We start from the raw sequence: 12,258 nt of genomic DNA on the forward strand, positions 1-12,258 counted from the left end.
ATATTAGTCTGGTTGTTTGGTGCACAACTTTTTCGAGCACTAGCAACGATTCGGAATTGTGTCCATTCGCTTGTATTCGAAGCCCAAGAACGCGAATACTCGAGAGAGACGATGGGAATGCGGTGCGAACTGGCGGCAAAAAGTTGGATTGAAGGGGGAGTGGAAGTAGATTTCCTCCCTCTACAGGTGGGACGGTAGATAAGAAGCTCTGATTTTTCGGGTGAGCAGCTGAGGCCCCGGGGTGTAACGTATTTTTCGACTGTGTTTATGGCTTGCTGGAGAGTGTCCTCAATGTGACCGTAACTACCGCCGCACACCCACAGTGTTACATTGTCGGCGTAAAGACAATGCTGGAGCTCTTCTATGCTATTGAGGAGATTGGGTAGACCGATCATTGCCACGTTGAAAAGGAAGGGGGAAAGAACCGAACCCTGAGGGGTTCCCCTACTGCCTAGGTGAATTTTGTCTGATTTAAATCCGCCAATAGTGATAGTTGCTGTTCGATCGGTGAGGAAGTTGCGAATGTAGTTGTACACCTTCCTTCCGATCCCCAGGCTGTTGAGATTTTCTAGGATGGCCGAATGTTTGACGTTATCGAAGGCTTTAACGAGGTCGAGCCCGAGGACGGCACGAGTATCTGTTGACGAGGAGTGCGCTCCGTCAATAACGTCGTGTTTCAGTCGAAGCATCACATCCTGTGTCGAGAGTTTGGGGCGGAAGCCAATCATGGTGTGTGGGTATAAAGAATTTTTTCCATGTAGGCGTTGATCCTGTTTAGGATTACATGCTCCAGAAGTTTTCCTACACAAGAGGTGAGAGAAATTGGACGAAGGTTTTCAATTTGGAGCCTTTTCCCGGGTTTTGGGATGGTGGTTACTTTGGCCGTTTTCCATTGAGCGGAAATGTGGCCCGCGTCCCAACAGACGTTAAAGTAGCGCGTGAGAGTCTCGATGGAGTCGTCATCTAGGTTGCGGAGTATCTTATATGTTATGCCGTCCGGCCCCGGCGCTGAGCCGATCCGAAGGGCCGCAACGGCATCCCGTACCTCGCTTAAGGTGATGGGACTGTCGAGGAAGGCGTTATCACTGCCCGAGTAAGGGGGGAGCGTTTCGGTAGCCGAAGGGGAAATGTAGAGATCCTGAAGTGCCTGGAGAAGCTGTTTGTTGGTTCCGTTAAATTTGTGGAGGACAATATTTAGATTGTGTCGTTGCGTGGTCTTAATTTTGTCAGGGTCTATTATACAACGCATGATCCGCCATGTCTTAGCCATCCCGATCTCTTTCTCCATGCGATCACAAGCCGCGTGCCAATTTTGTCGCAAGAGTTGTTGAGTATAGTCTTCGATTTCCCTGTAAAGTCGGGCAAGCCGACGACGGAGGTTGCGATTTAGTTTATATTTGCTGAGTCGATGTCGTAGACTATTCTTGGCCTCCCACATGTGAAGAAGCCGTGCGTCTGCTTGAAACAGGCCTGCCTCTGCGGGTATACTTTTGGTAGCTGTGTCAGCATCTCGACGTAGTTGCTCAGCCCATGCCTCAATATCGACTATCTCTGCCGCTCCCGAGTCGAATTTTGAGTCAGAGTGGGAAGTTCGTTCTGCTGCACGAATTTTTCGAAACGCGTCCCAGTCTACCAGTCGAAGCGTTTTTCCAGATTTATGCGTAACGCCACCGAAAACGCTTGTGATGGCTACGATGTAATAGTCGCTACCAAGATTTTCTTGCGTGTTAAACCACGTGGCCTCTCTCCGCATGTTTTTAGTGAAGCATAGGTCAGGCGTCGTATCTCCACTCACACTATTGCCGATTCGGGTTGGGTACAATGGGTCTGTAACAAGGCTGAGACCTTTTTGTTGGGCGTCTAGCCAAAGGCTACGACCCTTAACGGTGTCCCGTTTGTATCCCCACTCGGTATGGTGGTCATTGAAGTCGCCTACAATAAGTAAAGCGTGGCCACGGGAGATTTCGAGAGTTTTCCTTAGGAGGTTGGTGAATTTGGACTTGTTCTTGGGCGGGCTATATACGTTTAGGGCAAACATGCTACCACAGTTCTTTTTTCGGGTTTGAAATAACTCTACGAGAACGTGGCCACGAGACCGGCGCGGACACAGCGTCGGCGGCGCACGTTCTCGTAGAGTTAATCTCACACTCACAAAAATATATTTTTCCTCACGCACTCACTCACACTCACGCTCATCAGTCGCCCTCACCACTCGCACTTATTCGTACTCACGGTAACTACGCGCCCTCCACCACTCACACCCACTCGCGCTCCCGCTCACCAGTCGGCGTCACTACTCGCACTCACTTGGGCTCACACTCACCGCTAGCCGTCACCACTCACACTCACTCGCGTGTGCGCTCACCAGAGTTTGGGTTTGGGCTAGTTGGTAGCAGTAATCCATGACTTCGTGTAGTGCAAAAAAATGACAGAGGACACACGGAGGCGACGGGCACAACGCTGACTTCCAACTGAGTCTATGAAAAAATGCATGAATTTAAAACACTGGGACGCGACATTACCTTAAAGAAAGAAAGATAGGAAAGAACAGAAAAAACAGAAAAAATAACAGGTCATGACAAAATTTGCATACAAAAATAATTTGCACAACCCTGTGACGTGAAAAAAAAATTGGGCCCATCTCCCCGCGAGGGGGACTCGAGTAAATGCGTCGCATAGGGGGTGGGTGTATTGCGTTAACGTTTATTGTTTGGGGAGGTGGTGGTAGTGAATGCGTTGTATCAGCAGCTTCTAGACGTAGTTTGAATGAGTCAAGGATATAAGGCGCGTTCGTAGCCTTTGATTCTGTGTCGGTTTTGTGGCGCAGTGGGAAGAGCACCATGTACCTCGCGTTCCGCCCACAGGTAGTGAATGCGTTGTATCAGCAGCTTCTTGACGTAGTTTGAATGAGTCAAGGATATAAGGTGCGTTCGTAGCCTTTGAATCTGTGTCGGCTTTGTGGCGCAGTGGGTAGAGCACCCTGTACCTTGCGTTCCGACCGCAGTGTCGTGGGATCGAAACCAGGCACCGATAAGTATTATTTTTTTATATAGTGTAGGGGGAGGGGTGCGGACCTGTTGAAAGCGAGGAGGGTAGCGTGATGCGGGAGAAGAGGAGTGAGGGAGAGAGCGCACGTGCGCGCTGAGCTGTTGCGGACGGACGGCGGACGCTACATGTCAGTTAAAGAAATGCCCTGCATTTAAAATTACACCATCTTCCCGTGGGGAACCCTGATGTGGATGCGAAGCATCGTGGCGGTTCCGTGTGGTTCCATTGTGTTGTCGTTATGTTGAGTGATCTGGTTTTTACTAGCGCCAGAGGGAATTCCACCTCCGGGTCCACACCGGTGGCAAAGGCACGCAAGTGCTGTTGTGTTACGGTGTGTAGGCGGTGGTTTTCGAGGCGCCGAAACTCGTCCATCATGTTCTTGTCTATGTTGTCTCTGTGGTAGAATCGGTAGTCTCCGTCAGCTTTGGTGAGGTAAAGGTTGTTGACATTGGTGCACCGGCTGAGAGCAATGTACACGCCCTCCTCTTCTCAGCTTTGTCTTCTCGTTCTTCTTTTTCAGCGGTTCCCCTACGGGAAGATGACGACGGTGGTTGAACGCGAACCTATCTCGTGATGGATTCGTTGGTTGGCCAATCCCTAGGGGCATCCTGCCACAATCAGCATCAAAGGTTCTGCGGACGCGGCTGGTTGAGCTGCAAGGCGCGTGGCGCTTCCCGCCACAGCTTTCGCAAGGGAAATTCAGCATCCCCCTCTAAAGTTTTCAGTTCGTCGTTTCCGTTGACGTTCAGCTTCGCGTGCCTTCGTTGTATCAGTAGCTTCTTGACGTAGTTTGAATGAGTCAAGTACATAAGGCGCGTTCGTAGCACTTGCTCCTGTCCCGGATTTGTAGCGTAGTTGGAAGAGCACCGCGTACCTCCCGTTGTGGCCAGACAGTCATGGGATGAAAACCGGGCGCTGCTAACTATTTCTTTTTTTTATAGTGTAGTATCCCGGAGCTGTGGCTGTAAGGAGGAGAGTTGGGCATGCGCAGTGAGCGTGTGGACGGAGCCGCCATCAACGACGCAGGACCAGTCGAGCCTAAGAAATGCTCCGCATTTAAAAAAAGGCTGCACGAGGCCTTGCCTAAGGTGGCACCCTCCCCCCACTCAGATAGCCATTCTCCTTATCGAACAAGGCCACGGATGGTGTGGACACGCCATCACCACTCACACTCGCTGCCGCTCACCATTTGGCATCACCACACGCATTCACTCGCGCCTTCTACACTCGACACTCCTCGCCTTCCCTCGCACGCGAGTGTGTCCAGCAGACACGCCGTTAGTCGTGAAACCGAACAGTAGTAGTGCATTACGGCGTCAGGAGGCCATCCAAATCATATTCCCAAATCGACAGGCCAACAGAATATAATTCTAGGGTGCGGCGCAGCACGAGCTCAGTGACGACATATTTGAAAAGCTAAAAGCCATCCTGCTATTACAAACCATCACAGAGAGTGGGTCCTGCCACGAATAGCCAACAACGGGAGCAAGCCCAATAATGGCGCTCATCGCGGTAAGAACCGCAAATGGCGTGAGTAGAGCAAGTGCACTCGCGAGTGGTGAGCGGGGCTCACTGCGTCTGGGGCTCGCACTCACTCGCAATCACACTCGTCAGTCTGAAACGATGGCGAGGCTCACCCACCATTCACTCATGAGTGGTGAGGGGGGGAGGGCTGAGTGCACTCGTGAGTGAGCCTGCGGACCTATACCCTGTGATGATGTTGAGGTTAGGGAGAACTCATGACGCAGATGTAGATGCCAGGAGCAAGAAAAAGCGACGTGGGTTCGGTGACCGAGGAAAACGAACATTTATGCGGGACGGCAAGTTAGGGCAAGGGCGGACACTAACCAGGAGACGTACACTTAACAAAAGCTACAAGCTACTGTTCGATGGCATTAAACCAGCGTACGAGGGGCATAGTCCCCACACATGAGTACGATGCAAGATTCTCCCGACTAGAGAGAGTCTCACGTGTTCGATGCACGGAGATATCATTGCGGTGCTTGACGGCGCGAGTGACGCAGACGTCTTCAGAAGTGACAGCCGGATGCAGGCGCAGCTGTTGAAGACGCCAGGGCTAGGCAGAGAGATGCTGTGGCACCGTCAGAAGAATAGAGGCAGAGCCATGACCTTTCTAGTGGCGCCGTGGTGTCTGGACGTTCTTTACCAACAATCGCAGAACACCTGGGTACCCGCCGTCCTAACGACAATCTTCTGGAACCCTCGGACTCGCCTCGAACATCCAGTACGCCAGGCAATCCATCCTCCGAGCCAACTACTTCTTCCTCCTTGTCTTCCTCTTGCCTTTTCCCGGTCCCTTCAGCGCTATCCACAATGAAGATGATTCCAGTGCATGTTGATCAGAATGCGGCGACAGCTTGCGCTGGTCTATTCCTCCTTTATATCGTTTTGATTTTTGGCACCTCACCACACGCCCGTTCACGTGACCGATGACGTAGGCGCAATGCTTAGCGCGATCAGACGCTCCGAAAAAAAATTGCCGCTGGGCCGGGATCGCACCTGGGACTCGCTTTGCAAGGCCGACGTCTATCCCAATGCTCCACATAGGCACCCTATAACCCGTAGATAAAGCGTCGGAGGTGATCTTCGGCTTTCCCGTTGCCTTGGACGCCGCCGTCGTTAGGCTGCGCTGCAGGACATGTCGACCAGTTTTAAATGGCAGAGCTTGGGTTTTGTCACTGCTGCAGACACTTGTTACTTTATTGCACGCGACGTTGCCATGGGCGCTGCCGTGGTTAGGCCACGCTGCATGCTAGGAAAAGAGGGGCTAACTCGGAAGTTGTACAGCGGGGCGGCGTTGCACACATATCACTGCTTACAGCAGCAGCCTTCCCATGGGCTGCAACGTTACTTGGCCATACTGCATGCCGGAAAATGAGCGGATAATTCGAAAGTTGCCTGCCGTTGCCTGCACGAATACGTTCAGCAAAAGAAAACGGAATCGATATACATGCCATTTGCTCAAGCGGGAGCCGGCGGGGAACGCAAGATGTCGAGCTTATGTTAAGGAATGCTTCAAACTCGATCCCCTAGCGTAGAATATCAGTTACCGTCTCGCATCTACGAACGTCATTATGGGAGATAGCACAGTCAATACGGTTCAATTTTTTGTTATTTTGTTTCCAGATAGCTGAATGTCTCCCTTTTCCGGGAATACTTTAAGCAAGCGTTGCGACAAACTCTTGCGGCTGCCACGTTTTCGCTATAATTGGGATGTAACGGTGACTTAATGTAGTTGCCTTTCGCAATTTAAAGCATAAAGCAGGGAAGTAATGTTGTCAGCTTGTGCAAAGCCTGGGATAATGGTGATACTTTGGGCAAACAAGAGCGTGCGCTCGCGCCATACGAGTAAGTTATTCAACCGCTGAACGCGGTGCTATCCAGTTTGACATGACAGATTGTCTCACTTTTCGTCGGGATCATTTTGCAGTCACCGCGAATTGCGGCGGAGACGTGAAAGTTTCCGAAAACCTTGGGAAGCAGTTGGGAGCGCCAAAAAGGTCCCACGGAAGTGATGTAGCAACAAGGGGGCCATTGTCACTGTTGATTGCCTCGCGATGCAAGGAAAAAGAAGCACACGTCGTTTAGTAATGAGGGAGGTGAACGTTTACATTCACAGCGGATGCTACGCATCGGCCGCAGCAATCTTTTCATTTTCATAGAGTGTTATCAGACATGTTCTTGAACACCTTTTGTACCTTACATACTGCATCAGGCCCACACAAACAATATTTTTATAGCTCTGATTCATTATTTTGTAGGTGTTTGCAAGCCCCACGTTTTGCACTTTATATAACCGAAATAAATTGAATATTTATCATATTATTGTATTTAATTTCCATTACGAATGAAAGCCGGTTTGTTGTGTCCCTCAATACCCAAAATTTTGGTTTGAAAGCTTTGTATATTTGTTTCTACTTTCATTTTTGGGCGCCCCATTCCTGCATTTGTCCCGGGAAAGTATTGCGCCACTTACAGATGCAGTGAATTTATAGGTAACGACATAACCAGTGACATTGAAAACATGTGAGTTAACAAAACGTGTGTCGTCATATCGGAGCTGAGAACCGAGCTGCATATGCCGTGCTGAGTTGTTACGTTACAGAAAAATGACAAATGAGGTTAAAAGGGGCGCTGAAATGACGAAGACGAAGTAGATAAAAGTTTCCCATCCAGTCGTCGCCCGCGTCGACGCATTATTCAAACATCCCCCTCGCGAGGGGCACGATCAAATGCAGAGCATTTCCGCGGGGTGCGCGCCTGCAAGTCGTATGGATTACGTATTGGTTGTTGTTGTTGTTGTAATTGTTGTCTTCCAGCGTAGACATTGTCGATGAATTGTCGATGAAGTCGATGGTGAAACGTGAAACGTGCCGTGAACCCCCTGCCGCGGCTATGACGCAACGTGGAGCGGCTATGACGCAACACAATCCAACACAATCCACTTTAATCCAATCCAAATCCAAACCAATCCAAGCCAAGCCAATCCAAGCCAATCCAATCGAATCCAATCCAATGCCCCTCGCGAGAGAGTGTTATAGCGCCGAAATCGCGCCAACACACGAACGCGTGATGTTGACGTCACGATCACGCCACAGATGTTAGCGACCGGAGAGCGCACGAACGACATATGTGGTTTAAGCGCGAACCGACCGCGGCGAGAGAGCGCGATGCGAGCGCCCCCACCTGTTCTTGCGCGCGAACCGAACGCGGCGAGAGAGGGTGTTGCGAGCGCAGAGAAGGCGAGGAGGACGCGGGGGAGAGGGCGCACCTGTGGCCGACGGTTGAATGAGTCAAGGATATAAGGCGCGTTCGTAACCTTGTACTCTGTGTCGGCTTTGTGGCGCAGTGGTTAGAGCGACGTGCACCTTGCGTTCCGCCCGCAGAGTCATGGGATCGAAACCTGGCGCCGGTAAGTATTATTTCTTTATATAGTGTAGGGGGAGCGATGCGGACCACAAGCGATGCGGACAACGGACGCCAACGGGGGTGACATCGTGAGTTACTGAAATGCTCTGCATTTAAAACGGTAAGATTGTCAGTGTCCTGATATCTTCTGTTGGGCGGCTTACCTGTAGTAAACTTGGAAGGAGTTGGGGGGGCGGCGGCGGAAGGCGCACTTTAGTGGGTAGAATTTCACAAAAATGAAAGTGCCGCGGTTAGCCAATTTCTTTTAGGACAATCTTTCTGAGCACTTTCTCTGACTAAATCAACTATATTTACAACAGTTGCTCGGCCAGTTTTGTTGTATATAAAACCGGCGCTAAGGGTTTGGTACTCGAACAAATCTGAGAAGCATTCAATACAATTTCCTTCACACAAAACGTATGTCCAGTATTTGCCCATTTTTCTTGCAAGGAAATTTTCTACTCGAACAACTTTTCTGATGATCTTTCGCAGGGCTGATCCTAGGAGAGATTGCACAAGTGCTTTCATTTTCAATCTATTTTTGTTATGTTGTTTTCATGAGTTACGTGCACACCATTTAATTGCCCAAAAGAACCTAATTTTCCTCTAATGTCGTACTATGGTAAAAAAGTTTTAGAAGCGTTGAGAATGACGCCTTGCTTCAGTGTGGCTGGAGTTGTATCTCTCTGTGTTCACGCAAGGAAAGGCATAAGACTAGAGTTTCATAATTTGTTTAAAACCAATACCATAACACTGGTAGTACTCATACAGCAAACCTTGGATACTGTAACGAATAAAACAAAGAATATTTCATTGGTCAAGTTTGAATGCGTACGGTTCTCAACCCGTCGGAGGCGAACTTGCGGCTCCGCGAGTTATTTATGTATTTTTATTTATTTGTTCGTTTATTTTTTTATTTTTTTTGATACCTTCTGTCTTTGGATGCATTACAGCAGGGAGATACATAACACTAAGCATCGAATATGAGACCAAATAACAAAATATTTCCACAAAGCGCGGTGAAAATCGTCATTATAAACAGTTGGTACAATCATACGTGGAAGATAAATACACTCTCGTATTGATCTAAGATAAAATGAACCTGCAAGGCGTCACCTTTAAAGAAAAGTTGATAATTTGCTTTAAGGTAGCGGTCCCACTTCGGATATGTAGAATGGCGCTTGGACATATTTCTCCCCTTGTACTGCAGTTTTCGAATGATAGATATTACGAAAAAATTTCAGCCTGAGGTTTTGTCTGCGGTCTTTCCCGTCTTACCATTGCAGTTTACCTATACTTTCCCTCATGGTAAGTTGACAGTGACAATTGCTTAATACGAATCGCACTTCCCTATTCTGCATGATTTTGAGCGTATCAACCAGATCTTTGGTGTAGGAATCCCAGAAAACACATGCGTATGCCAACATCAAGCGCACATGAGTAAAATACGGTTGTTTTTTTATGGTAGGTGGAGATTAGCTGAAATTTTATCTCAGAAAGCCAAAAACACGTGCAACCGTAACTTTTGTGTTGTGAACGTGCCTATTTAACCTCTAAACTCTCGTTAAATAAACTCCTAGTTATCTTAGTTATTTATATTCCCCTGCCGTTCTTAAAGCAATGTATTTTACGGTATACGTATTCAATTGGAATGAAGATTTTCTTGTAAAGGTCACGTTAACACACTTTTTAACATTCAACGGCTTTTCGGAATCGGCACTCCAGGATGTTATTAAATTGGAATAATGCTGCAGGTATTCGGACTCACGTTCATTCGCTATAGTCCTGTAAACTACACAGTCATTCGCGAACATTTTGAACAAATATTTGAGGCCAATAGTAATAACATTTCTATATAACACAAACAAAAGAAGGCCCGCAACTGTCCCTTGGGGAATTCCTGAGGTCACGGGTACATATCCGGACGAACAAACATGGAGAGCGACCGACTGCTGTTTTAGAGAGATATACCCCGCTATTCATGCAATGACCAATTCATTCAGTTTATGGCCCGCAATGTACTAACAAGAAGCGGATATGGAACACCGCCAGAGCCTTTTTTTTGCAGTACAAGAAAATACAGTCAACTACTTTAAGTTTATCTATTGCTAGAGCCAAATCGTGCGTGAACGCAACAAGCTGCCTTGTGCAAAAAAAAAAAAAAACCGACGAAATCAGTGTTTGCTAGGATGCTGGCGATTATGTTTAAACAAATCAGTCATTTCCGAAGTGTAGCTACGCTCAACTTCAAACACCGCAACTAAAGTAACATCGAGGCTCCGTCATTCACAAGGCTCTGTTGTTATGGCAAATTTAAAATAACACGCATTTCTAAATAGACAGTCATAAAATCCCATGAAGCAGGGCACGAAGTTGAGCCTACCAATGCACGAGCTTGGCCTCTTCTACGTTTATCACCAACAAAATAGTGCAATATTGTTTTTCGCAGTATTATTGTAAGAAGAATAGCCGCAAACTCGCGCCTTTGCGCGCCCTTGCCTTTCTTTGGTTGGGAGTCCTTGACATGGCGCCGGTTGAGCTCCTGCGTGGCGGCTGCTTGCTCGACTTATTTTGGTGAACCACCGCCACCTTTGGTCGAACATGGTGTCAATTTCTCAGGTCGAAAATGGTGTCAATTTCTTGAGTGGGCGAATAGCCTCGAGCTGATGCGTCGACGAAGCCGGCGGGCGAGGCGTGGTAGCGGCTATGACTGGCGAGGCTTAGTTCACCCGTCGGTGTGGCACAGTCTTCTTGTGGCAATAAATGGCATTCCGATGGCCTAAAAGGTTCCCTGGTAATGTTCAGTGAGTCCTTGCACGTTCCACATTCACGCAGAACACTCATTACTGTTTGCCAAGCGACGTTCATTCATTTGAATCGTAGAAACACCGAGCGAATAAAAAAAAACGCGTCTTCGTCATTCGGCTTCCTAACGGTTCTTTCTTCACGCAGGAAAAAACTGGTCCTACCCCGGCGGGTCTTCTTCCAAGCACGTCTGTGCATGAATTCTCGGTGCCCAGACCCATGCCGTTGTTCGGCTGTACGCGGCTTACCGAAATAATGTCGTGTAACCTGAGACCTTACGTAGGCTGGTGTCCTCTTGAACACCGGTTGCCGAAAATTCTGCGGCCGTTCGCTTGCCGTAGTTCGACCGAGGACCGCTAACCGAATGAAAAATGTACATTCTGGGGCCGTGTCGGCCGGTCTCCTGTATAACACTGGTTGCTCGAAGAAAGCGAAAATTCTGCCGTTGAAAGAGCGAATGTGAGGAAGCCACGCTCCGGCCGGTTTCCTTTCGAACACCAACGGCCACAAGAATAGGGATATTTTGTTGCCGGTCGCTTGCCGTGGTTCGGCTGAACACCGCTTCCCGAAGGAATAACGGATGCCCTAAAGCCGTACTTGGGCCGTTCTCTTTCTCAACATCGGCAGCCGAAAGTGAACTGAATATCTGGAAGCCGGGTAGATGCCATTGTGCGTCTGAACACGGGTGGCCGGGCAAATACCGAAGCGCTGGTTGCCGAATATTGGCCGCTCATCCTATGATCAGTGGCTGCCAGAACCTGAATGCTGGCCGGACATGCCAGAAAGCGGCCATAGACGGGCCGGTCTTGGGACAAACGTGCTGTGCCGCCTGGGACTATTCCTTCCTTTTGCCGTTTTCGGGGTTAGCCAGAAATAAGGAGCTTTGAGAAGCTAATGTGCCTGGTTCGCAAAATTCATAAAACTAAGTTGTATAACAGTGCGTCCGCGTGACACCTGAACGGGACGTCACCGAGAAAGACAGCTGCATACCACCCTCGCAAAACAGCGATCCCAGGGAGGCTGTGGCGTGTTCCAGTCTGCTTGTAAACTGGAACACGCAACGACAAATAAAGGAAAGCAAGAAAAAAAGGTGCAAGTAGAATGTTTCAGAACACAAGCTGGCAATACGTAATACGTCTGCTTACGTAAAAGCAAATAATCCGGCTTGAGTGCCCCGAGGACATTTTTGATGAAAAAGCAGAGCGTTTCGATAACATAATACGAGCAGCAACTGTTTTGGATATAACGGTTTTCATCACCCGGTTTCTTTTTTGCCAGTTGGCCACAGTCACGTGATTGCGTCTTCTGCCACCGACGGCAGGCACGGCTTTTTAGGAAGACAAATTTCAAACAAAAAGTTCATAAAAACGCCTGGAATGCAAAAGTCAATGAACCTTCTAGTGAAATACAGATTAATAATGTAAAAGTGCCATAAAATAAGGTAGTTGGATTTGCGTGCCCCCAGTAGCCACTGGT

Source organism: Haemaphysalis longicornis, unplaced genomic scaffold (assembly GCF_048455015.1).
Source record: "Haemaphysalis longicornis isolate Haplotype H1 unplaced genomic scaffold, Haemaphysalis longicornis Haplotype H1 scaffold_10, whole genome shotgun sequence".
Taxonomy (NCBI): Eukaryota; Metazoa; Arthropoda; class Arachnida; order Ixodida; family Ixodidae; genus Haemaphysalis; species Haemaphysalis longicornis.